The sequence below is a fragment of the Cupressus sempervirens genome, chromosome 5 (genome assembly GCF_028749045.1).
Source record: "Cupressus sempervirens isolate cs-2001-9-10 chromosome 5, ASM2874904v1, whole genome shotgun sequence".
Taxonomy (NCBI): Eukaryota; Viridiplantae; Streptophyta; class Pinopsida; order Cupressales; family Cupressaceae; genus Cupressus; species Cupressus sempervirens.
The window spans coordinates 414,913,630-414,938,582 of NC_143122.1; positions in this window are offsets into that span (position 1 = coordinate 414,913,630).

The following is a 24,953-nucleotide window of genomic DNA, read 5'->3' on the forward strand; positions in this document are numbered from 1 at the left end:
AGCATCTCTTTGAGTTCATCTATCCCATTTGAGGATGTGGAAGCTTGAGGGATTCGAGGAAGGGCTTGTGATGTAGAAGTTGTAGGAAGAGGGGCTATTGTTGGTTGGTGGTTGGGAACATCATGAAAGAAAGGCATAGGAGGCCTTGGAGCTAGTTTGCCTCCTTGTATCAGGATGTTCTCAGCTTTTATGGCTATCTCATAAGCATTAGGCAAGGTATCTCCTCCCATAGTTTGGATTGTAGTGGCAATATCACTGTTAAAAGCTCTAAGGTAATGCAAGAAGGCATTACCAGGGGTAGGTTTCACTATAGTAGGTATTCTATCAAATGTCTTTTGAAATCTATAATTAAAATCAGTCATACATTCATGGGGGGGCCTTTTTATAGTAGTCAGCTAGTCTAAAAGTAATAGATGGTCACTTCTATCCTCAAAATGTTTGCATAACCCTGCTCCTAGTCCATCCGAATCAGTTATAGAACCATGAGCTAAGCCTCTATACCACTGTAACACTTTTCCTTTTAAAGATGAGGCTAGAAGTCTGATAGCAACATCATTCTCTGTGATACCATGAATATTATAGACATTTGCTAATTCTTGGATATGCTCTAAAGGGGAGATGGAAGTTTCACCAGTAAAATTAGGTATACTTTTCAGTGCAGATACTGGTATATCATTTCTTTGGGCTAACAATAGAGGACTTCCACCATTAAAGGTGGCAAAAGCATGAACTCTTGGTTGTGCAATGTAAACAAGTGTTCTATTAATGAGTGTTGATGGCAATCTAGGCTGAGTTCGAATAGTAGGAGGAGTAGAGATAGATCTTACATGTATATTAACTATTATTACACCCCTAACTGGTGATAATGAAGTTCTAGTCCTCCCTCTTCTAGGATTTGAAAGAGAAAGCTCTTGATATTGAAATTTACCTCTAGAAGATGCCCTTGTTTCAGCTCTTGGCACGAATCACTGCAGCTTTGTCCTGGAACCAGATTTGTTGATGTTCAAAGTCACCAAGTACTTTGAAAAATCGGCCTCTTGAAGGCTTGAATACTGAAGCCAACACTACTTCTTCAACATTAATCTCTAAAACTCTTTCTTCTTGACACCGATAGACTTTAAATTTTTGTTTAAAAAAAAAGTGTCCCACAGGGCATGCCAAAAACTATTGTCACTTAGGTTTGCACCCTTTTCCAAGGCCTATGTGCGAGGACAACCTAGTGAAACATGGAAACAACCTCCAAGCTGTGGGACTTGAACTGCGAGGTTGAGTCTTCGAAGAAGGCCAACTTCCTCTTACGATCAGGGTACACCCAACTACTCTTGGAGAGGAAAAGGGAGAAAGAGAGCATGAAATAAAATCTACCTAGTTCTAATCTAAGGAGGTGATGCACCAAAATAGAGTGTTCGATCCAATCTCTGCCCATACGTGTGCTACTAAACTAGAATGAAACTAAGGATATACACATCCAGACTTGCTTTAATCATATAACCACATACAGATTAGAAAATCAAGATGAATGACACAAGGAAGAGGTTTGCTTATATATCATTCATAGGCCAGAAAAGATACAGTCATGTAGATTACAAATTTCCACAAAATAATGGCACAGGCAAAGAATTCTTGCACTTTAATACCAATGGGTAAAGGAGATAAGTAGAGAATTAGATAGTTTAGAGGCATAAGGGAATTTCACTAGAATTGCAGAGCAATAGCAGAGGAAAATCAGAGAGAAGGTCCTCCTTAATAAAAAACAAAACTTGCCTTTATAGTTCAGGCATAACTGAGATCTTTTCCAACTAAAGTGACCCTGCAGCTACCTGTCGTTAAGTCCTGCAGAGGACAATCATGGAAATCGGAAGAAAATCTAATTTTTTGTTGCAATAGGTGTTCTAAGAGGATTGAAAATGGTGCCATCAATTTTCTGACTGGGTAGATGGACCGACTGAGATGGTGGAGTGTTCTTCCTCATTCTACATTCATTCTAGGTAGGTTAGGATTGATCATGAAGATCAGATCGCACAACAAAATTGATTACCTTCATTTTTGGGTTCATGAATTGGTAGGGTCAGCAAGGTCAAACAGTTCCACATGTTGACTAGGCCACGTGGGCTAATCACATTCCTTCTTTCTATCATTCTGGACACCTTTTCCATGTTTGACTACCCTTAATATTGACTAGGTGCCATGTCGCTATTAAAAAGTCTTCAAAAATCCTGATGGCGTCATAGCGCCTAGTGGTCTCAACCTAAATGTGCCACCTTTCCACTATCCAGCCATAACATCAGAAGCTAACTGCCATGTTGACTGCGACGATTTCTCTGACTGCCAGCCATTAACCATCAACCCTGGTCTGCTAGTGAGACATGTGTCAGCAAGACACTATGTCGCTATGGTAAAGATCACACAACTTCACCATAGTGAGATAGCACCCTCTGTTGATCTGCCCTGATCTAACGATCGTGAAGACTCGTCATGTTTCGTGCTTGCTTTTCAACCTCTAGGCCCATGAAATGCTATCAGCACACTTGGCATCACCTCTGCGATCGCACCTTGGTGAGACCTCGCCCCATTGACACGTGGCGAAAGGGCACCATGTCGCTATGGTAAAAATTTCACAACTTCACCATAGCGCGATGGTGCCTCCCGTTGATTTTCCTTGATCTGACGGTAAGCAAGATAGATACTAACCCCCTGCTCCTCAGTGTATCAATCAATGGGAATCGGCCATGTGCCAACTATCTATATTTCCTACGCCTCCAAACCTGGACCCACGAGGACACATGTCCTCTAGGCACCAACTCGCTATCGTAAATCTTGTGCAGCTTTTCCATAGCGCGATGGTGCCTATCGTTGATCTGCCTTGATCTAATGGTGGAAAACTTAACCTTTTACCGCACTGGCTACATTGAAGATTTGGTCCCACACTCTATCTTTGTTCTGACCTGACATACATGGCTATTCCCTATTGGCCTAACGAAGCACCACCTTGGCAAAAAATCATTGGTTCGACAAAGCATCAACTTGGAGGGTCCGTGCTGCTTTGACCTTACTGAGGGGACACGTGGCACCCAGGTGCTATGTCACTATGGGAAAATCAAGGCCAACTTCCCATAGCGCCATGGCGCCCAATGATGACATGTCTTCTGATTTGCACGTGTCTTCAAATGATTCACCACCATGGCATCGGACTCCACCAATTGGGCAGATGAGGTACAAAAATGGGACCCAACCACTTGCCTGAAGCTCTCACCATGGTGACTTTTTGTTGCTGCGAACCTTGCCCGCTGAACACTGGGACTCACCGTAGAAACACCCTCTGGCCGACCAGGCGCTATGTCGCTATTGGAAAACTCATGAGTTTTTCGATGGTGACATGGCACCTTTCCACCCTTTTGAACTTTTCAGCCCGTCAAAACATGTTCACTCGGATGTGGACCCACCATTGCAATGTGTCATCAGGGTGCCATGTCACTAACATAAATCTTGTGCAGCTTTCGATGGCGAGATAGCACCAACCGTCAATCTCCCCAGATCTGAAAAAGGAGAACTTGTGAGTCGCAAAAAATATGTTATAAGGTTTGAAGCTTGGTATTTTTTAATATTTCCATGGGTATGGACATTTCAAAGGCGAGAAGGGCAATATGAATTATGAATTTTGGTGGGAAGATCAAAATACAACACTAATGATAAAAAAACATCCATATAAAAGGGGTGTCCATTATAAGAGCCTCCATCTCATATTGGAAGTCCATGTGTATCTCAACTCCATTTACATGAATAAATTAGTGAGGTTGGTTCTTCTCCTTACTTGTTGGAGTGAAATCTTTATGCTACCATAAATACTAATACTCATCTTGTAAAGAGAACATATGGGTCATTGTGAGTATAACTAGCACACTTTTGTCTCAGGTTACGAATGCAAGGGTCATTGTGGATAGAATACTTACTGATTACTTAGCATAAAAAAAATCACTCCTATGTTTGGTGTGTTTACATGCAAGAAACCTTCTATTCATCCTATCTTTTATGATTTTATGCTTATGTTAACTTTCTACAATAAAAGGGACAAATGTTCTGGTCATTTTGGCTTCTTGTGTCTCAAATGCTTACATTTAATCCAAACAAAACTAGAACATATGTCCTATTCATATTTCCATGATTGCAATATTAGTGGGAATTTTATGGCATATGGGGTTTTTCTATATGCTCAATGATGATAATTGTTGAAGGTTGGTAACCAAACCTAGGGTTACATTTAGCCTAAGGTTGCATCTAGCATAGGGTTGGATTGCATAAAAACATGATTTGATTGCAAATCTACTTCCATCCTTTGTGATGAGGGATTGTTGGCTTCTTCAAAGTATTATGCTTCTTTGTGGCTGCACAAGCATTTGGTTCTTTGGTTCATCCTCTCGATCTTCATGGAATAACTATCACTATCAATAAACAAAACACTACATGAGATGTTAGTCCATTTACATTTTTTCATTTCATACATACTATCATGATTCAACTCATCTACACTACATTTATATATTATATAAAATGTGCACCCATACATCACATCATATTTGAATCCATAAACCATAGCATAAACATCTTAGGCATAACAAGCTATAAAGACAAAGAGAGGAAGTGACACATGTGATGGTACTCAAATCACAATCTCTCTCTCTCTCTCTCTCTCTCTCTCTCTCTCTCTCTATCTATATATATATATATATATATAAAGTGTACAGTGGGGCAAAAATGGATGTTACTTGAGCACTGCCAATCTAAAAAATGATACAAAATGGTGCTTGAACACCAATCAATACATAGCTAGATCAAAATTGGAGCAAACAAATCTAGCTCTCTACTCTGCCCTCACCTCTTAGAGAAGGAGGAGGATGAGGAGGCATATCAGGTCTTGTCATAGGCCATGCACCTCCCAACTCTCAAGCATACCAGTAAAATCAAGGCACCTACTCAACCTCATCTAGTATGACCACTGCATATGCTACAAAATAGTAAGCCACCTTGGCTAACTATAGCTAGATCTTATCCTACTACTGCATAAAAATCCTATTTTCTATCTCTAACTACTCTCACAGCCTGTAGATCTCATGCTCCCAGTCCATGATCTAGGAGTCTCTCACAACCACCTATATCTATAGCTCTCCCAACTATCATTGTGTAGTCTGTATCCACTCCCCCTAGCTCTTATTAGGGCCTCCTAGGTCTATATTAGGATATCTTCACCCTTTCCCTATAGCAAGCTGATCCTACATCTCCTCATCTACCTGCTTGGCCTACTCTGCCAGCTACTCTACCTTTGTGTGAGGCCTCTGGGCATCTCCTCTAATGGATCCCAAGGAACCCATCTCACCTCATGGATGCCTATTCCCTATCCCACTCCCACTAGCACTAGGATCTACTCTCATCTATCATGGAGGAATAGGTACCTACCATATCCTGTGTCTAACTCCCTCCTACTAGGGCTGCTATAGTGGTGCCTATACTGGCTAGATTGGTGTGGCCATCCCCACTAGATCTGTGAATTGTGAAAAATGATGATTCAAAAAATGGGCTTGATATGTGGGAGTTATCCCTCCATCCACTACTACCAATAGATAGTCCCACTAGACACCCACTATCATGTGCATGTCAATCATCAATCATCCTGGGTCTAATCTAGGTGACCAACCTTGATCTATATCTATAGCTAGCCACACATACGAACAACACTCCTATGAAATTTCATGTGGATAAATGTACTATCACCACATGGAGTCAAGGGAAACCTCTCAATGATTGATATCGAATGACCAATCAATGGTCGGGAGGAAAACATGTATCCAAGCTCTACCTGTGCATTATCCTAGACCTCTATCTCTCTCCATAGTCTCCACACTATGGCCACTAAGTCATCCAGTCACACCCTCCACAACTTAGTCTTCCCTAGAGCTGTCTAGGTAAGCTGGCCTTTTTATCCACAAATGTATAGCTCCATGGGCTACCTCTCATCTAGAAAAATAGGTTTGGTGATTGGTAGGTGCTCTCATGCCTAGATCTAAAGAACATAGAACCTAGCAGCCATGCTCTTCTTCTCATGATACACAATCTTGTGCATCTTGTGGAACTTGTGCGAAAGCATGCATTGACCCCACCCATATCTCTTTGGGGTCTCTAACATCATTTGGAGCATTTGGCCCCATCTACACTCTAATCCATGTTTTCCTCTATCCGACATCAAGAAATAGTTGATGAATATAGCCAATACTTGATGAAAATCTATGAGTGGACCCGTACATCTGTTGTAGCTCCTCCCAAATGATGGCTCTACCCATGATGTGGTTCTCCTAGAAGATGGCCCGTAGTACCTCTATCCTAGTGCATGGTACCATGTCATATACCACTTTTTGTACATGAAATAGGATCCTAAATATCCTATAGATATCCTATAGGGTCATCATCATCTCCCCCTGTAGAAAATTGAATATGGTCGTCTATGAAAGGAAATGCTCTATTAGTGTTGTCCAAAGGTTGTGATTCATCAACATTGGTGGAATCTAGAAAAGATACGATAATTCAAGCCTATCAATATGTACCATATCAACATGATTGAGCTGTCACAATAAAGCTCCATAAAGAAAGTAATCTACATCCAAATCCAATATTGGTAAATGTAATCTACATCTCTTCTTGACGAATAAGATGAAGTATAATGAAAAAATCAAATTTGAAATTTTACAACTTGCATTTAACACCATAATTTTGAGAAAAATCTCATGTTCTCATGTGAGATTTCACATCATCATGTGGCAACACACATCTTCAAGTGAGAAGCAATCAAACACTAGGCAAAAAATGAACAAAAATTAGGGTATCTCGCACAACATATGGGCATCTTCCATGCAAGAAAACCCATAATACTAGGCAAAGAAGTACATGCTTGATACTTCTTCACACGAGAAGAGATTGGATTCATGGAAGAAGAGACATCCTTGCATGAGAACCGACACAAAAATAATTTAAAAAGCTCTAAAACATTCTAAAATCACCTCGATAAGCATTAAAATTAAATTGCAAAGCAAGGTTATCGACTACTCACCAGATGTCCATACTCTGTTGGATAGATGTGTAGACAAGGGGACCACCATTTTCACCTTAGAGCTCTCTTCTCTATAAAATACAAAATTTCATATGAATTGAAAATGATCCTTTGGGCCCTTATATAGGCTTTGACCTAATTTTTCAAAGTGCTCTGATCGATGTGAAAATCACCCCCTAGCTATTTTGATTGCTCTAAATCCATTTTTAGAATCCAATTTGAAATCTAACACACTTAAACCACTCAATCACATTTTAAAATTTTGGAACCAATGCGATCAAATGCTTGTGCAGTCCAACTTTTTCTTATACTTTGTGAATCTTGGAATCCTTTCAAATCACAATTTACTCAAAAATTTTGAAAATTCTAGAAATAGTCAAGTCAAGTCAACTTCATCGACTTTGGTCAAAATTGGTCTTTTGGACCTTGAAATCGCTCTAGATTGACTCCAAATTTTCTTTTGATCTTTCTTATCTCTTCTATATTCTTTTGACTCTCTGCTTTCTTTAGTATCTTTTAACATACTACTTTGCATCACTATTTCTAGCGTGTCATCTTTCAATTTTTCTCCTGAGGGGGAAGGATGATTACATCATTGAATATGAATTTCAACTCATTTTGAATCTTATGTCCTCATTACTTGGGGCACCTTTTTCCCCTCTATCTAAAATCTATGTCGACTATCTCATCTTCTCATCAGCTAATCACATCTTATAGAAGTTCTTATTAGAGTAAGATGGAAAAGTACTAGGATAGTCTAAACCCTAACTCCTAAGGATCAAGTGTCATTTTGGGGATGATTCTACAACTCATGATTGGATCTTGTTATCCTTTTGGACTAGTATTTAGGTGTTCTATCTAGACTCTGGGGGATTAATCTCTATTCTAGAGATAATTCCAAATTCTTGCTAAGGATTAAGCATCGTCCAAGAGATAATCCTAACTTTTACTAAGAGTTAAACCTCATTCTAGAGACAATTCTAAGCTCTTTATTTTGATCACTATTCAATGGAGAGGTATCAAGACAGTCTAAAGCCTAACTCCTAAGGATCAAGCCTCATTTTGGGGATGATTTTATGAATCATGATTAATCTTTTAATCTTTTGATGTATAGGTATTGGGATAGTCTAAATCCTGACTCCTAAGAACCAAGTCTCATTCTTGGAACAATTCTATGAAATTTGACAATCTTTGTGCCATTAATCTTTAGTATCTAGGCATTCTATTTGGATACCTGACGGTTAGATTTTGCTTTGAGGATAATCTTTAAAAGCATATCAATCTTCAGTATCTGGGTGTTCTATCTAGATCCCCAAAGGTTAAGCCTTGTTCTAGAGATAATCTTTAAAAGCTTGTCAATGTTGGTATCTAGGTGTTCTTTCTAGATCCCGTAAGGTTAAGCTTTGTTCTAGAGGTAACCTTTAAAAGCTTATCAATTGGTCTTTGTATCATCAATTTCAAAACCAATCTCATTTCTTGATCTTTGCATCATACTTCTAATTTTTTTGAATCGAAAATGTTGCTTGCACATTCATTCAAAGAGGGGAAAATGTAATACCTATTGATCTCAGATTGGTTTTGACAATTGAGTGTTAATACACTTAAGAAATTTTCTAAGTTCATATCGAGTATAATATAGATGCTGAGTTGTAATGAGTGTTGAGTCACTCATGTGCCGAGTAGATAGATAGAACTGAGCAATTTTCAAGTGTCAAGTGAACAATATATGCTGAGCAAGTTCAAGTGTCAAGCAAGACAAAATTTTAGTATGTGATGAGCATCTATATTCAGAAAGTGCTAAGAAACACAAAATTGACATAAGAGTTTGTGAGAGTGAAAACTATTATGTAAACCATTTTTGAGCTGACATATGGATAAATCTTGAAGGATTAAACATAAGATCAAATCTATTTGGATTCCCTATGCAATCAACATGCTATCAATGAGAAAAATGGAAGGATTTGAGCGAGAAAATTGGATGAATCTCAATCATAGATTCACACCTAACCCTAAGTCATGAAATCTTTTTTTAAAGGTGATGAAGCCCCATACTTTACAGAGTGTGAGAGAGAATACATGTGAGGAGATAATGCTAGCAAAAGATTTGAAGGAAGTGAAACGGGTGAATTGATCAAGTTAAAAGTAACTTATAATAAGGATAGAATTGCATAATTAGTTAGCAGAACAAAGGATCAAGATTATAGCATTTTCATATTAGATTAGAGAGCATCAAGATGAACTAAATTGGGATCTAAAATTAGCAATATTAGATTGTAAGTGTATCAGATCAAAATTCTATTGTACTCTCTAACAATTGTTATAGTAGAATGAAATCCTATGGACTTAGGTTGGTTTAACAACCATTGTATAAAGCCTTTAAAAGGGTGAAATTCGAGGTCATTGTTCTAAATTTCTTTAGCCAATCACACTTCTAATAGGGTGTTAAAATCCTTTAATAGGGTAGGATCTAGCAATCCTTTGTAAGCCTTTAACAAGGCAGGCCTTTTATAGGGCAAACCTTTTATAGGGTAGATCATGAGAATGGTCAAAACATGTAACCTTAATAGGTGAACTTTATTGCTATAGTAGTGAAGAATTGTGGGTGTCATCCCCACCCCAGTTTCACCTTCTCATTGGAGGGTTTCTGGGTATTCGTATCTAGTGTCAAGTGTTTGTGTGGATGCATTTTCTTTACATGTTATTTCTATATGTTTATGCATGCAATGTTTTAAAGTTGAAAGTTTTATTGGTTAGAGTTTAGTACTTATGATTCACCCCCCCTCGAAGTATACTTCCTACTTGTTAATTCTAATAATTGGTATCAGAGATAAGTTCTCGTCAGGAGAAGCATTACAACTTGGAGAAAAGATCTTGATATGGAGGTTTACAAGTTGGGAAAGACTATTGAGAATTAGGAGATTGAGATACATCTCTTACTGCAACAATTGGGTGAAGCTAGATATTCCTTAAGAAGTTTGCTAAAGAGAAGGAAAGAGATTTCCATAGCTGAGAATGACACTCAATACAAGGAGATTGACACCACAAATTTATTTGTAGATGGTAACTCTTGTGAGTTTGATGCAACAATTGAAGATCTCATGGACAAGAACAGAGCACAAGTTGAGGAGATCAGAAATCTCAAGTTGGAACAATAATCACAAGCAATAATACTATGTGAAGTGACTAAACAAAAGAAGAAACTATATAGGACAAGGCCATGATTGAAAAGGAAAAAAGAATCTTGTCAAACAAATTGGAAGAAAAATCAATAGAGTTGTCTAGGATCTCAAACATGCAACTAGACACCATAAGTTAAATGATGAATTCCCATCATGAGTTGAATGTCAAGTACATTGAGATAACTACATTGATTACAAAATGAAAAATTGCAGAATGACCTAAAAAGAGAAAAGGAATTTGTAGAAAGTTTCAACAAGCCAAATGAAGCTATCAAGTACTTTGAGAAATTAATGAAATCCCCTAGATCTAGGAAAGACACATCAGGATTGGGCTATACAAGTACTGAAGAAGAAGAGTCATCCAAGACTATTGAACAAAGGAATGACAAAGGTAAGAACTCTAAACCTACTTGTCATCACTATGGTAAGAACTCAAAATGCTAGGTCAAAAAATATGGAACATTGTTACAAGTGAAACAAACAAGGTCATTATGCACATGAATGCAAAACTAGGACTATGCATGCACCAAGATTTAAAGGACGCTACTACAATTGTCAAAAGTTTGGATAAAAAGCCTTTGAGTCAAAATCCAAGTCCACATGGTCATCAAAAAAGGTAAGAAGCCTTGAAAGTTCCTACAACTAGGATTACAATAAAAGACATAGCTATCACTACTATCGAGCATATGGACACATCCATGAGAATTTCATAAGAACACATTTTAGTAGAAGCTATAATAGATGGTTGAGCCAAACTACATGCTTTAGTTGTTTGAAGACTAATCATATTAGCAAGCACTACCCAACAAGGATAAAGGAACCTAACTTAGAGTCAATCAAGGGAAAAGGCAAGGTAGATGTTGAGCACATTAGAGGAGAGATGAATAAGACATGGAAAATAAAAGGTGGAAGTAGCTCATCAAATGGAGGGATCACTTCACCTAAAGCATCAAGTGGTCACACCTCATCAAACTAAGCAAGAGAAGGTATGTGGAAGTGATATTTAAATGCTTTAGCATACATCAGTTCCTAGAATAATTTAGCATTGAAAAGGATAGATCAGCATGAATAAAGATGTACAGTTAAATCTGCAAAGATTTTCACATTGTTGCTGAGTAAGGAAAGTTGCCTTCAGATGCAGAGTAAAGTCCTAGGGTATCTTGAGCTGCCAACCAAAGCTAGTTAAAGTTGAGTGTGTAGTTGTTGCTGAGTAAAAGGAAATTCTTATTGAAGTTGAGTAAGAAAAACTCTAATGGATGCTAAGTGTAGGAAAAGAAATGGAAGCCAAGTGAGAAACAATTGCATAAGGAGCTGAGTGTACAACTATATATGCTCTAAGCATTAAATGTTATGTATTGAAGGGTATAAGGTCAATTTTTCAAAAAAAATTCAGCATTCAAACATAGAGAAAGAGTGATTAGAGAACATAAGTGATTTCCAAGCAAAGATTGAAGCTTATGTAAAGAGTTTAGCAAAGATTTAGCACCATTTCATCAATCTATGATATTTCTCAACCACTGAGTTACGCAGTTATGAAGTTTAACAACTTTTGAAACCCTAGTTTTGAAAATGGGCCTCTAATTCAAGAAATACCACAGACAAGGAATTATTTGAGGTTCATTTGGTTAGTAATGAAGTCAAGCAACCAAATTTTAGGCCAATACCTAAAGTTGCATACAAAAATGACTCTGATGGCACATTATCCATAATTCCACCAAAAGTAGTAATGGTTTAGGATGTTAGAAAATGTTATACTTGCAAGGTTAGAGAAATAAGTGATATTGAAATTTGACAAGCATATGACAAATTATGTGAAAATAGAGTTTTGAAGGAAGAATTTTAAATTGTTGAGAGAAAGGGCTTAACCCATGCCCTAGATTTCCCTAGGTTCTTTAGCACTAAGTGGATAAGAATAGTTTTGAGCATGATTCATGATGGATTCCTATGTTTGGAAGGTGGGCCTATTAAGTTTTCAAAGAGAACCATACATAGGGTGATAGTATACCCAACCCTAGAATGGCCAAAGACCCTGAGGAGTGACTCAAAAGAAGCTATTAAGAAGAACACTAGGGGAAAATGGAATAAAAGAAGCATGACCATTAAAACAATCAAAGATCCTCTTCTGTAATTTGGTGTGAGGGTCATATCCAAAAAAATTCTACTAGTCAAGCCAACTAAATGGTGTGCCATGCATTGCAATGGATGTAGGTTACAAAATTTTTAAGAAGGATAATACATATGATCTAGCCAAACTAAAACTATAGCCAATGATGGAGAAATGTAAGTCTAGATCAATTTTGATATGCATCTTTTTCTATGTTTAGAATGATTTTTTCTCTTTTGGTAAGATAGGATGGAAGACCAATAGGTCTATAGCCAATTTTGAAACCATCATGACAACCTATTTTGAGGACTTTAAGAAGTGCATGAAGCAAAGACTAAGGATTCCAATCTCTCTAGTAGATCATCATATCAATGATATTTGTTTCTTAGTTGACATTGATCATACTTATATCCAAGCAGTAGTATCAAGAGTGAGATGCCTAAGGCCATTTGGATAGGAAATAAACATTGGATATGAAATATCCAATAAGAAGAATAGGTCCAGGAGCCACTTGCCTTAACACAGGTACATGAGAAGATGAAGAGAAAGAAGGTGCCAATGAAGAGCAAGCTAAGGAATCACCAACTAAACTAGAGCATAAGAAGAGAAAAGCTCAGAAACAACCTACTGCTCAACCCAAGGGCAAAAAGACTACAAAACCAAGCCAAGCCAAGCCTATTGCCCCAACCACAAGAGCTACTACAAGGGCCACTAGTCAGAAGGAAAAAGAGAAAATAATAGAGAAGAAGAAGGCTATTGAGCAACAAGGTCTAGCCAAGAAAAAATTGAGAAGAAAATATGTTGCACAACCTGACTCTAATGAAGAAAGGACCAAGTCAAAAGACACAAGCCAATTTAGAGTGGTAAGTCATGCCACCAAGTCTGATTTAGAAAATATTTGAGATAATGTTAAAGATAATGCAGACTTAACATGCTTGAAGAACATTGATTTCAATAAGTTGAGTAGGGAAGAACAAAACATGGTTGAGGAATCAATCTATACCATGATGGCCAAGTTCAAGAACACCTCACTTGAACTTTACAATTCAATGCCCAAAGATTTATATTCTATTATTGAAAATAAATGGAATTATTTCCTTAACATGGAAGAGGAAATAAGAGAGTCCACATTAGCTTAAGTAATGCCAAAACTTACCAAAGGAGAAATAATAAAGGCTAGCAAGAAGCATGGGAGAAAATTTGCACCCAAATATAGAGCCTTCAACATTCTTCAAAACAAGATTAAAGATGTTGTCAAGAAGTCCACTCAAATGTGGAAGTTAATATATGGGCTAACTATTGAAATTTGATTGAAAACATCATTACTAAAGAAAGAAGATTATTGATAAAGAATGTTTTCAATTATTCTTGTCGCTGATGTCAAACATACTATTTTTTGGAATGATAATTGCTTATAAGATCCAAGTACAATGACTTTGTTGATTGTTGAAGAGGATTTAATCAATGAGATGTAACAAAAGCACCTAAGGAAAAGGTTGAGTTATGATTTTTCAATGAAGTACAAGGATCAGTTAAGGCAATGGTAAAATGATGTATTGATAATACACTTGAAGATAAAGAGGATGGCCGCACTTAGAAACTTTGGAAGAATAACTTATAACGAAACTATCTGCAAAGCTTGACTAAATTCATCAGTGGGTGCTAAGAAAGTTAGTTCATGCCGAGAATATTATTAGTATGTGCTAAGAAAATGCAAAATCTAGTGTGTGCCAAGTGAAATAGAAGGTACCAAGAAAGTTCATGTGTCGAGCTAGACAAAAATGTAATAGGTGTTGAGCATCAGTAAAACTTAGTTGATGCCAAGTAAATCCACAGTAGGTGTCGAGTAACATAGTATGTGCTTAGCATTAGAAAGTCAATAGTGCCAAGCTACTACATTATTTGAAAGGTCAAAGATTTGCCAGATTTGAGCTGACAAGTTTGTTACTTTGAACTTTGTGATCCAAATAGAAGATAAGGATGATGAGTTGGTGGCACAAAATTTTAGGTTAACTATTTTTAGGCGTATACAATTGGATTCTACATGATATTTCTAGAAGAAATGAAATAGGGGGAAGATACATTGTATCTTACCTAATCCATTCAAACAAAAAATAAGAGTGAGAAGATTAGAGCAGCAAAAGTATTCTAAACTTCTATTTAAGGAGTTACAAGTCAAGAAGCAAGAGTGCTTGGAAGTAGTGTGTGGTGTCAAGGAGAAGGCATCAAGATGGAGGAATAAAGTATAGAGACTCTGCTTCGGTAGGTGACCATAGAGGTGATTGCATTGGCACAATGAGCATGGAGACTCAAGGAGACAAAGCTTGAAAAGAGGACAAGATGTCAAAGTTGCAAAGACTGAAAGCTAGGAAAATTTGTGAATTGAATTGAGATCTGAAATCTACAAGTTATGTTGTGAGTTGTATCAAATCAAAAGCCCTTTTTGTTTCTCTCTAGTAATTGTATCAGTTAGGGAAAATCCTATGGACTTAGGTTGGTTTAACAGCCATTTTGTAAATCCTTTAATAGGGTGACATTCCAAGTGAATGTTCTAAAGTCCTTTGATTAGACCCACTTCTAATAGGATTGTTGAAATCCTTTGATAAGGTCACATTTAATAGTGTGTTTTGAAGCCTTTAATAGGGCATGCCTTTCACAGGGCACCACTTTAGATGAGTGAGAAAGGAGTAGCATGTTACTAGAGGTTTTTGCCAAACTGAGTTTCCATGTAAATCACTATTTTATGTGTTGATCTTCCATGTCTTATTCTTGCATGTTAATTTTTTAGTAACTTGCTAAGAAGAATGCTTAGCTTGGATGCATGGTTAGTTTAAATGGGCTCACTATACTTAGTAAAAATAATTATTAAGACATTTGGACCTTGAATAATTGATTCACCCCCCCTCTTAGTTATTCTAAAGTATTTCTAACAATTAGTATCAAAGTCATCTATTGATTTGGTTTAAAGGTACTAGAAGTAGAAAAGATCAAGATGTCTAAGAGAGAAGTTCCCAATCTCAACAAAGATAACTTCTCTGCATGAAATTTTTTAATGAAGCTACATCTTGGATCACTAGCTGATCATGCAAAAACTTGAATTGAAGTGGAACATGTTGATCCAACTGGTGTTCCTACTATAGAAGATATGAAGAAAAAGGAGCACAATCAGGCAATGTTGGAGATTTCCTTTGCTCTCATCTATGCTAAATTTGATGACGTCAAGGGATGTACCTCTACATTCAAGATGTGGGAAGCCCTAACAAACATTTATGGAGGAGATCAGAATGTCCAAAGAGAAAAAAGAAAAAGCCTCAGAGGATAGTTTGATGACATGAGAATGGAGGAAGGTGAGAACATTGCCCAATATGCCTCTAGAATAAAGGAAGTAGTAAGTGTAATAAGAAGTTTGTTTGGTCATTTAGATGATGAAAGTGTTATTAGAAAATTCTTAAGAACCTTGCTCCCCATCTATGCTATTAGAGTATCAACCATCCAAGAATTGAGATGCATACTAGGAAACAAACTAACTCTTGAAGGTATAGTGGGAAGATTTACTGCATTTAAGTTATCCAACTTTGATAATTAAAAATCTAAGAATCTTTAATCTACTGCCAAGGCCAAGCTATTATTGAAAGACACTAAAGAAGTGAAACCAAAGAAGAAGAAAAGAAAGATAAAATATGCATCCAGTGACAGTAGCATGGATGAAGAAGATGTGGAACAATTGGAAGCATTGTTGGCTAGAAGATTTTATAGAGGCAAAGGTAAATTCAAGGGTAAGCTTCCTATCATTTGTTTTAATTGCAATGAAGTAGGACATATTAGTGCAAGGTGTACATAGAAAATGAACAACAAAGAAGGCAACAAGTACAAAAATAGAAGAGAAGTTTATAGCAAGGATTACAAAGACAAAGGCAAAAAGTGCTACATTTTTGAAGAAGTGAATTATGATGAGAATGATGATAAGGTAATCTATGTAGCCATGAAGGATGAGTAAGATAAAGATAAGGCAGCAAAATTGGTAACTTATGTAAACAAGAATGATAGGTGGATCATAGATAGTGGATGCTCACATCACATGAAAGGAGACAAAAGTAAGTTTGTTACCTTAACTCAGTATGATGGAAATAGTGTTAGATTTGGAAATGATGCTCCATGTCTAATCAAAGGAAAAGGTTCCATTAAGCTTATAGAGAAAATTTCATGTGATAATGCATATTACATTGAAGGATTGAATTACAATCTGATTGTCACAACTAAGCAATGTAGGATGCAAAGCAAAATTTGGAAATAAAACTGCCAAAATCTATGACACTGATGGAAATTTGATAGAAAAAGTAGACCAAACTAGGAGTAATATATTTTACCTAGATATGGAGGATGCTACATGTCTTATTGTAAGATTTGATGATGTGTGGCTATGGAATAAAAGGCTATGTCATGTCAACTTTGATAATCTAATTAGCATCAAAAAAATGAAGAAAGTTAAAGGTTTTCCTAAACTGAAAAAACTTGACAATATAATGTGCAAATAGAGTTAGCTAGGAAAGATGACCAAGTCAAGTTTCAAAAGAAAAACCTACACTTCCAAAGAAGTACTAGAGTTAGTCCATACTGATTTATGTGGCCCAATAGAAGTGCAAAGTTACAAAGGAGACAAATATATAATGTTATTTATTGACGACTACTCTAGAATGATGACTGTCATGTTCTTAAGGAAAAAATCTGATGCATTTCAAATGTTTAAGTGCTATCTGACCAGAGTTGAGGAAGAAACATGGAAGAGTCTGAAGTGCCTAAGATCTGACAGAGGAGGAGAGTTGACATCAAAATAATTTGAGATATTTTGCAATGATAAAGGAATTAAGAGACAAACATCAGCACCTAGAAGTCCCCCATAGAATGGAATTACGAAGAGAAGAAATAGATCAGTGATGGACTATGCTAGAACATTAATGATGGAGAAGAACATTGCTCTAAAATACTAGAGAGAAGTTGTATGTACAATAGTCTACACTTTGAATCAAGTGCAAATCAAGAAAGGCACAAATGCAACACTTTTTGAATTATGGTATGGTCACCCACCCAATGTAAAAAATTTCAAAGTATTTAGTTGCAAGTGCTATATTTTTAAGGATTCTAGAAATGGAAAGTTTGATGCAAAGAGTGATGAAGGCATATTCCTTGGACACTCCACTAGAAGTAAAGAATATAAGTGTTTAAATACTAACGCTAACAAAATTGTGGAGAGTGCAAATGTAAATTTTGATGAGCATACAAAAGTTCAAGTTGATGAATCCATCAAGAAACTAGAAGAGTATAAATCCTTTGTATCCTTCTATGAAGAAATTCCTACTAAAGAAGAAGCTTCCAATCAAGTTGGAAATCAACAACAAGTTTCAATATTTACCAAGTCACAACTAGTGAATATTGAGTTGCATTTAGAAGTCAAGTTGTAGAATGATGAAAATGCACATTCTAATTCTAAAATTAGTACACATGAAAGAGATGTTGAGCTACTAGAAAGAGATATACACAGTGACTCTAAAGTTGAAAGATCAAATGTGGGAACAAGGACAGGACCAAGGCTATCCAAGTATGTGAGAAGACATCATCTTGCTAATCAAATCATTGGTGACAAAGAATCGATACCAATGAAAAGGAATAGACTAAGAAATGAATCATGTTTATTGAGCAATATTGAGCCCAAAACAATGAAAGATGCACTACAAGATGATGATTGGTATAAAGCTATGGAAGAGGAGATTGAGAAGATAGGGAAGAAAAAAACCTGAACTTTAGTTCCAAGACCAGTAGATAAGAATTTGATTAGTACCAAGTGGGTATTTATGAACAAGCTAGATGAGAATGTTGAGATCACAAGAAGTAAGGCAAGACTAGTCTGCAAAGGTTATGCACAAGAAGAAGGAATGGACTATGGAGAAACATTTTTCCCTATTGCAAGAATGGAAGGAGTAAGAACTCTACCTGCATATGTTGCTTACAAAGGTTTCAAATTCTATCAAATGGATGTAAAGTCTACTTTTCTAAATGGTATACTAGAAGAGGAATTCTACATTGAACAACTAGAGAGATTTTTTGATGACAACAACAAGGATATGGTTTGCAAACAACATAAAGCACTTTATGGTTTGAAACAAGCACTTAGAACTTGGTATGAGAGACTTTACAAATATCTTGAGAAGATAGGATTTGAGAGAACATATGACAACAACAACCTGTATATCAAGGTAGGAAAAGGTGAAGATATTCTAATATCTGATATCTTTGTTGATGATATAATATTTGGAGGAAAAGATGCACTATGCAAAATTTTTGCTAATCAAATGGAACATGAGTTTGAGATGTCAATGTTTGGAGAAATCAAATTCTTTGTTGGAGTGCAAGTACATCAACTAAAACATGGCATATTTGTGACTCAATCAAAATATAGCAAGGAGATACACAAAAAATTTGGCTTAGAGGATTTAAAATAAGTCAGTACACCAATGGTAACAAGACATAAGATATCTAAGAATGATGAGTCAGCTAAAGTAAATCAGACAATATATAGATCAATGATTGAAAAATTACAATATGTTGTACACAATAGACCTGAAATTGCATTATCTATTGGAATAGTGGCAAGATTTTTTTGCAAATCCAAGAGAAAATCATCTTGTGGCAGTAAAAGGAATAATGAGGTATGTAAAAGAAATAGATGACTTTGGTTTATACTATAAAAGGACTAAATTTTTTGAGTTGAATGCCTACACCAATGTAGATTGGGAAGGTAATATAGATGATAGAAAAAGTACCAGTGGAGGAGCACTTTTCTTAGGTAAACGATTAGTCACTTAGACTAGAAATAGGAAAAGTTGTACCTCAAGGTCCATAGTTGAAGCTGAGTATGTTGTTGCTACCATCAACTGCACCAATATTGTATGGATCAAGAACCTATTGAAAGGTATGAAGGAAGAAATAACTGAACTTGTGATACTCTATTGTGATAACACAAGTGCCATCAACATATTGAAGAATCTTGTGATGCATGCCAAAACAAAGCACATTGCAATTAAGTATCACTATGTAAGAGAACTGGTGGAAGAAAAAGAAGTGAAGATGGAATATGTCAACTCAAAGGAACAAATTTCTGAAATCTTCACAAAACATTTACCTAAAGATGCATTTGAGTATCTTAGAGGTAAGTTAGAGCTAATACCCCTATCCAAGGTTGTTTAAGTTCCAGGAAGATTTCCCTACATTAAATGAGTTGATTGTTGAAATGATATAAATTGATGTAGAGGATACTTACTTTAGGTTTTTCCTGAAGTAATTAAAATACTAAAATTCCAAATAAGACAAAAGAAAGGTGACAGAACGAGAAATTGGAGTTCCTACAAGTGCTACACTTGCATGATAAGATGTTGAAACAATATGTCTTTGGAATTCTTGTCAAAAAGGGATAAATAAAAAAAACTAATAAAATCTACAAGATCAAATGTGTAGGGGGAGAAATAGTAGAAAGGAAGAAGAAGTAAACAACAACTAAAAGGGAGAAGTAGAAACAAAGAATCAATTAGGATGACAAGATTGGAGAGGGAGTAGAACAAAAAGGAAAAGAGAGTGTATCAACAAAAGAGAAATCCCTAATACTTTGAAAGAGGGAGTTACTCATAGAATTCATAGGGAGTCATGAGAAATTCAAAATTCTTGGTAGAATGAATACTTTTGGATATAAAGTTTTCTTTTTGGCATTTGACTTACTATTTTAACCTAGTTAACATTTTGATAACTTGGTTGATCAGTTAGGTTTGTCATCAATGCCAAAGAGGGAGATTGTTGAAATTTGATTGACAAGATCATTGTTGAAGAAGGGATATTTTTGATAAAGAATGTTTTCAATCATTTTTTTGTCACTGATGTCAAACCTGCTATTTGTTGGAATGACAATTTCTTATAAGATCCAAGTATTATCACTTGGTTGATTGCTAAAGAGGATTTAATCAAAGAGATGCAACAAAAGCACCTAAGGAAAAGGTTGAACTATGGTTTTTTAATGAAGTATAAGGATCAGTTAAGACAATTGTAAAATAATGTATTGATAATACAGTTGAAGATACCAAGGTTGGCCACACTTAGAAACTCTAGAAGAATAAGTTATAACAAAACTATCTATAAAGCTTGACTAAATTCATTAATAGGTGCTAAGAAAGTTAGTTCATGCCGATTATTAGTAAGTGTCAAGAAAATGCAAAATCTAGTGTGTGTTGAGTGAAATAGAAGGTAAGTTCAGCTCCTAAGCTAGACTAAAATGTAATAGGTGCCAAGCATCAGTAAAACTTAGTTGATGCCAAGTAAATCCACAATAGGTGTGGAGCAACACAATATGTGTCAAGCATCAGAAAGTCAATATTGTTGAACTATTGCACTACTTGAAAAGTCAAAGATTCGCCAGATCTAAGTTGACAAGTTTGTTACCTTGAACTTTGTGAACTAGATATAAGATAAGGATGATGAGATGTTGGCACAAAATTTTAGGTTAACCATTTTTAGATGAATACAACTGGATTCTACATGATATTTCTAGAAGAAATGAAATAGGGGGAAGATACATTGTATCTTACCTAATCCATTCAAACCCAAAATAAGAGTGAGAAGATTAGAGTGGGAAAAGTATTCCAAACTTCTATTTAAGGAATTACAAGTCAAGAAGCAAGAGTTCTTGGAGAGAGTGTGTGGTGTCAAGGAGAAGGAATCAAAAGGGAGGAACAAAGTATAGAGACACTTCTTCAATAAGTGACCATAGAGGTGATTGCATTGGCACAACGAGCATGGAGACTCAAGGAGACAAAGCATGAAAAGAGAACAAGTTTTTAGAGTTGCAAAGACTAAAAGATAGACAAATTTGTGAACTTAATTGAAATATAAAATCTACAAGTTATGTTGTGAGTTGTATTAGATCAAAAGCCCTTATTGTTACTCTTTAGAAATTGTATCAGTTAAGGAAAATCCTATGGAATTAGGTTGGTTTAACAACCATTTTGTAAATCTTTTAATATGGTGATGTTCCAAGTGAATGTTCTAAATTCCTTTAACTAGGCCCACTTCTAATAGCATGGTTAAAATCTTTTGACAGGGTCACATTTAACAATGTTTTTTGTAGCCTTTAACATGGTATTCCTTTCATAGGGCATCACTTTAGAAGAGTGAGAAAGGAGTAGCATGTTACTGGTGGTTTTTCCCAAATTGGGTTTCCACGTAAATCACTGTGTCATGTGTTGATCTTTCATGTCTTATTCTGGATGTTAATTTTCCAGTAACTTGTTAAGAAGAATTTTTAGCTTAGATGCATGGTTAGTTTAAATGGGCTCACTATACTTAGTAAAAAAAATTATCAGGACATTTGGACCTTGAATAACTGATTCAACCCCCCTCTCAGTTATTCTAAAGCATTTCTAACTCTAACAATAGTTAAGTAAGGGGAAGAAGATCTCTTTGAGGGAAGAAATAATGAAGAAGAGGAAGACAATGATAAGGAAGCAAAAGGTGGGAAGGAAAATATAGACAATATAGTGGAGGAGGAAACACAAAAGGGAGATGATATGGCAATTGCTAAAGAGCAAAAAATAGATCAGAGTGTGCAAAACACACAATTGCCACCTCCAAGCCCTCCACATGACAACAACATTCCTACAGAAATAATCAAAGTGAGGGATGTTCCTGATAACTCTAGTCAAAACATCAACCCATTAACTACAAAGGATCTTAAGAATATCCTTGACCAATCAACATCACAAGCTCAATTATGCAATAACCTAGTATTGGTCAATGTAGAAGAATTACAAAAAGCAGTAGCTGACCTGACTAGGGACAAGGTGGCAACACAAGAAAAATCTTCTACCATCCCTATAGCTACAAGTGGACAACCTAAAGAGCAAGCTTCACATGATACATTAGCTAAGGTTGATTTCACATTTTAAGTTACTACAACTACCGAGAAGCCAGTAAAGGAACAAATAGGATAGATGGATACTTTTATTCCTACTGCACAAGTACAAGGTGCACTACCACAAATAATTATTATTGATAAAGATAAATAAAGGGAGGAGAAGGAGATTCCGAAGGAAAAGAAGGAAGAAGCAATTCAAACCTTGGTAAATCTACCCACCACTAGGACTCCTATAAGAATGCCTTAGAAGTTGAGAATTGAAGCAATGTCACTCCAAATTTCAGCACCAAGCTTGAGCTCTACAAAGGCTAAAAGGGCATTTCACTATGGAGATGCTACATTAAATGAAGAAATAGTCATTCCAAAGTATGACTATGCAACCATGAACATAGACCATATCAATGATATACAAGAGGCATTGGAAAGAAAGAGAAACTTAGAGATACTCAAAAAAGAGTACAAGCAAAGGCAAGCACTAATTGAAATAAAAGACATCTTTTTAGGTGCATTCAAATTGTAGGAACCTGATAAAACTAAGCCAATAATGGAATAAATGTTTGAAATTATTGAATAGGTGACAAATGAAGACCAAGAGACAAATGTAAAAATAATGGAATGGTTAGACAAGAATTTTCAAGGAAAGGTGAATGAAAGAATATCTAGTGAAATAACACTATCACAGGTAGAGTTGGCAAATAAAATTGAGAAGGTGAAGGTAGTACTTGAGAATATATTCTCACTATACACAAAGTTGTGTGATTCTTCAATCTTCACATAAGAAACCAACCAATGAATAATGATCTTGGAAAGAAATCTAAAAGTATCAGGCATGCAATTGCCAAAAGATCTAGCTCAAAGTGAGAAGCACTTTCATACAACACTTCACACATAGAAGGAATTAGCTGTATTGATAGCAGAAGAGGCTAATACTAGAGCCAAATTAGTTCAAATACAAGCCATCCTAACCCCTCACATGGAAATTCTACAAAAGGAGCTAGTCTATGCAAAAAAATTATTGAACAAAGATCCTAATCTTTCAACATCAGATGGCTTAGTTCAACTTGCAGTAGAGACAAAAATACAAATCAAATCCCTAGAAGTTGCAATACAGAATTGATATGCTGCTCTAAGAATTGTGATGGACATGAACAAGACCTTCTTGGAAAAATACTCAGTTAGTGTATAGACCCTTAGACATAAGTGTCAAAAAGGGGGAGAAATTGTAAAAGAAGGAGAAAAATCAAAGGCCAGAAGGAAACTTAATCTACAAGGGGAGACATGTGAATGGGGAAGCCAACATGAAAGAGGGAGCCAAAACAAATAGAGAACAAAAAGGGGGAGAGAAAATAGTTGGAAACATGTCATAACAAGACATATTAGATATAGATTATAAGAATTTAGAATAAAAACAAAGAGTATCAATATAGAAAAATCACTTTACTTAGAGAGATTTTGATACAGAAAAGGTACATTAACTCAAGGGGAGTTATACAATTTTTAGGTATATCGTTCTTTACAAAATTTTGAACAAATTTTGAAGTTTTGTATATATGCCAAACAAAATGTATATTATACTTGAGGATATTACATTCATCATGTATGGTTATGTGTTTTTGCCACTCATGTCAAATGGGGAGATTGTTGATCTTAGATTGGTTTTGAAAATTGAATGTCAACACACTTAAGAAATTTTCTAGGTTCATGTCGAGTATAATATAGATGTCAATTTGCAATGAGTACTGAGTCACTCGTGTGTTGAGTAAATACTAATTGCCAAGTAGATAGACAGATTCGAGAAATTTTCAAGTATCGAGTGAATAATAGATGTCAAGCAAGTTCAAGTGCCGAGCAAGAAAGAATTTCAATATGTGTCAAGCATCAGTAATCAGAAAATGCCAAGCAACATAGATTTGACATAAGATTTTGTGAGGGCACAAACTATTATGTGAACCATTTTTGAGCTGACCTATGGATAAATCTCGAAGGATTAAAGATAAGATCAAATCTATTTGGATTCCCTATGCAATCAACATGCAACCAATGAGAAAAATGGAAGGATTTGAGTGGAAAAATTAGATGAATCTAAATAGTAGATTCATACCTAACCTTAAGTCATGAAATATTTTTTTAAAGGAGATGAAGCTCCATACTTTATAGAGTGTGAGAGATAATGCATACAAGGAGATAATTGTAACAAAAGATTTGAAGGAAGTGAAAGGGGTGAATTGATCAAGTTAAAAGTGACTTAGAAGAATGATAGAATTATAGAATCAATTTATAGAATAAAGGATCAAGATTACAACATTTTCATATTAGATTAGAGAGGATAAAGATGAACTGAATTGGCATATGAAATTAGCAATATTAGGTAATAAGTGTATCAGATCAAACATTCTATTATACTCTTTAACAATTGTTAGAACATAATGATATCCTATGGAATTAGGTTGGTTTAACAATTTGTATGCTAGAAGAAGTGACCTATTGGGAGCATAAGTCAACAAAAAACCATTAGTTTAAATCACATATGCATCAAGTACTTATCAAAATAAATGAGCTAACCAATGCTTTCTTGAGTTTTGCAACTCACAGCAACCAACAAACCAAATCCTCAAGAAACCT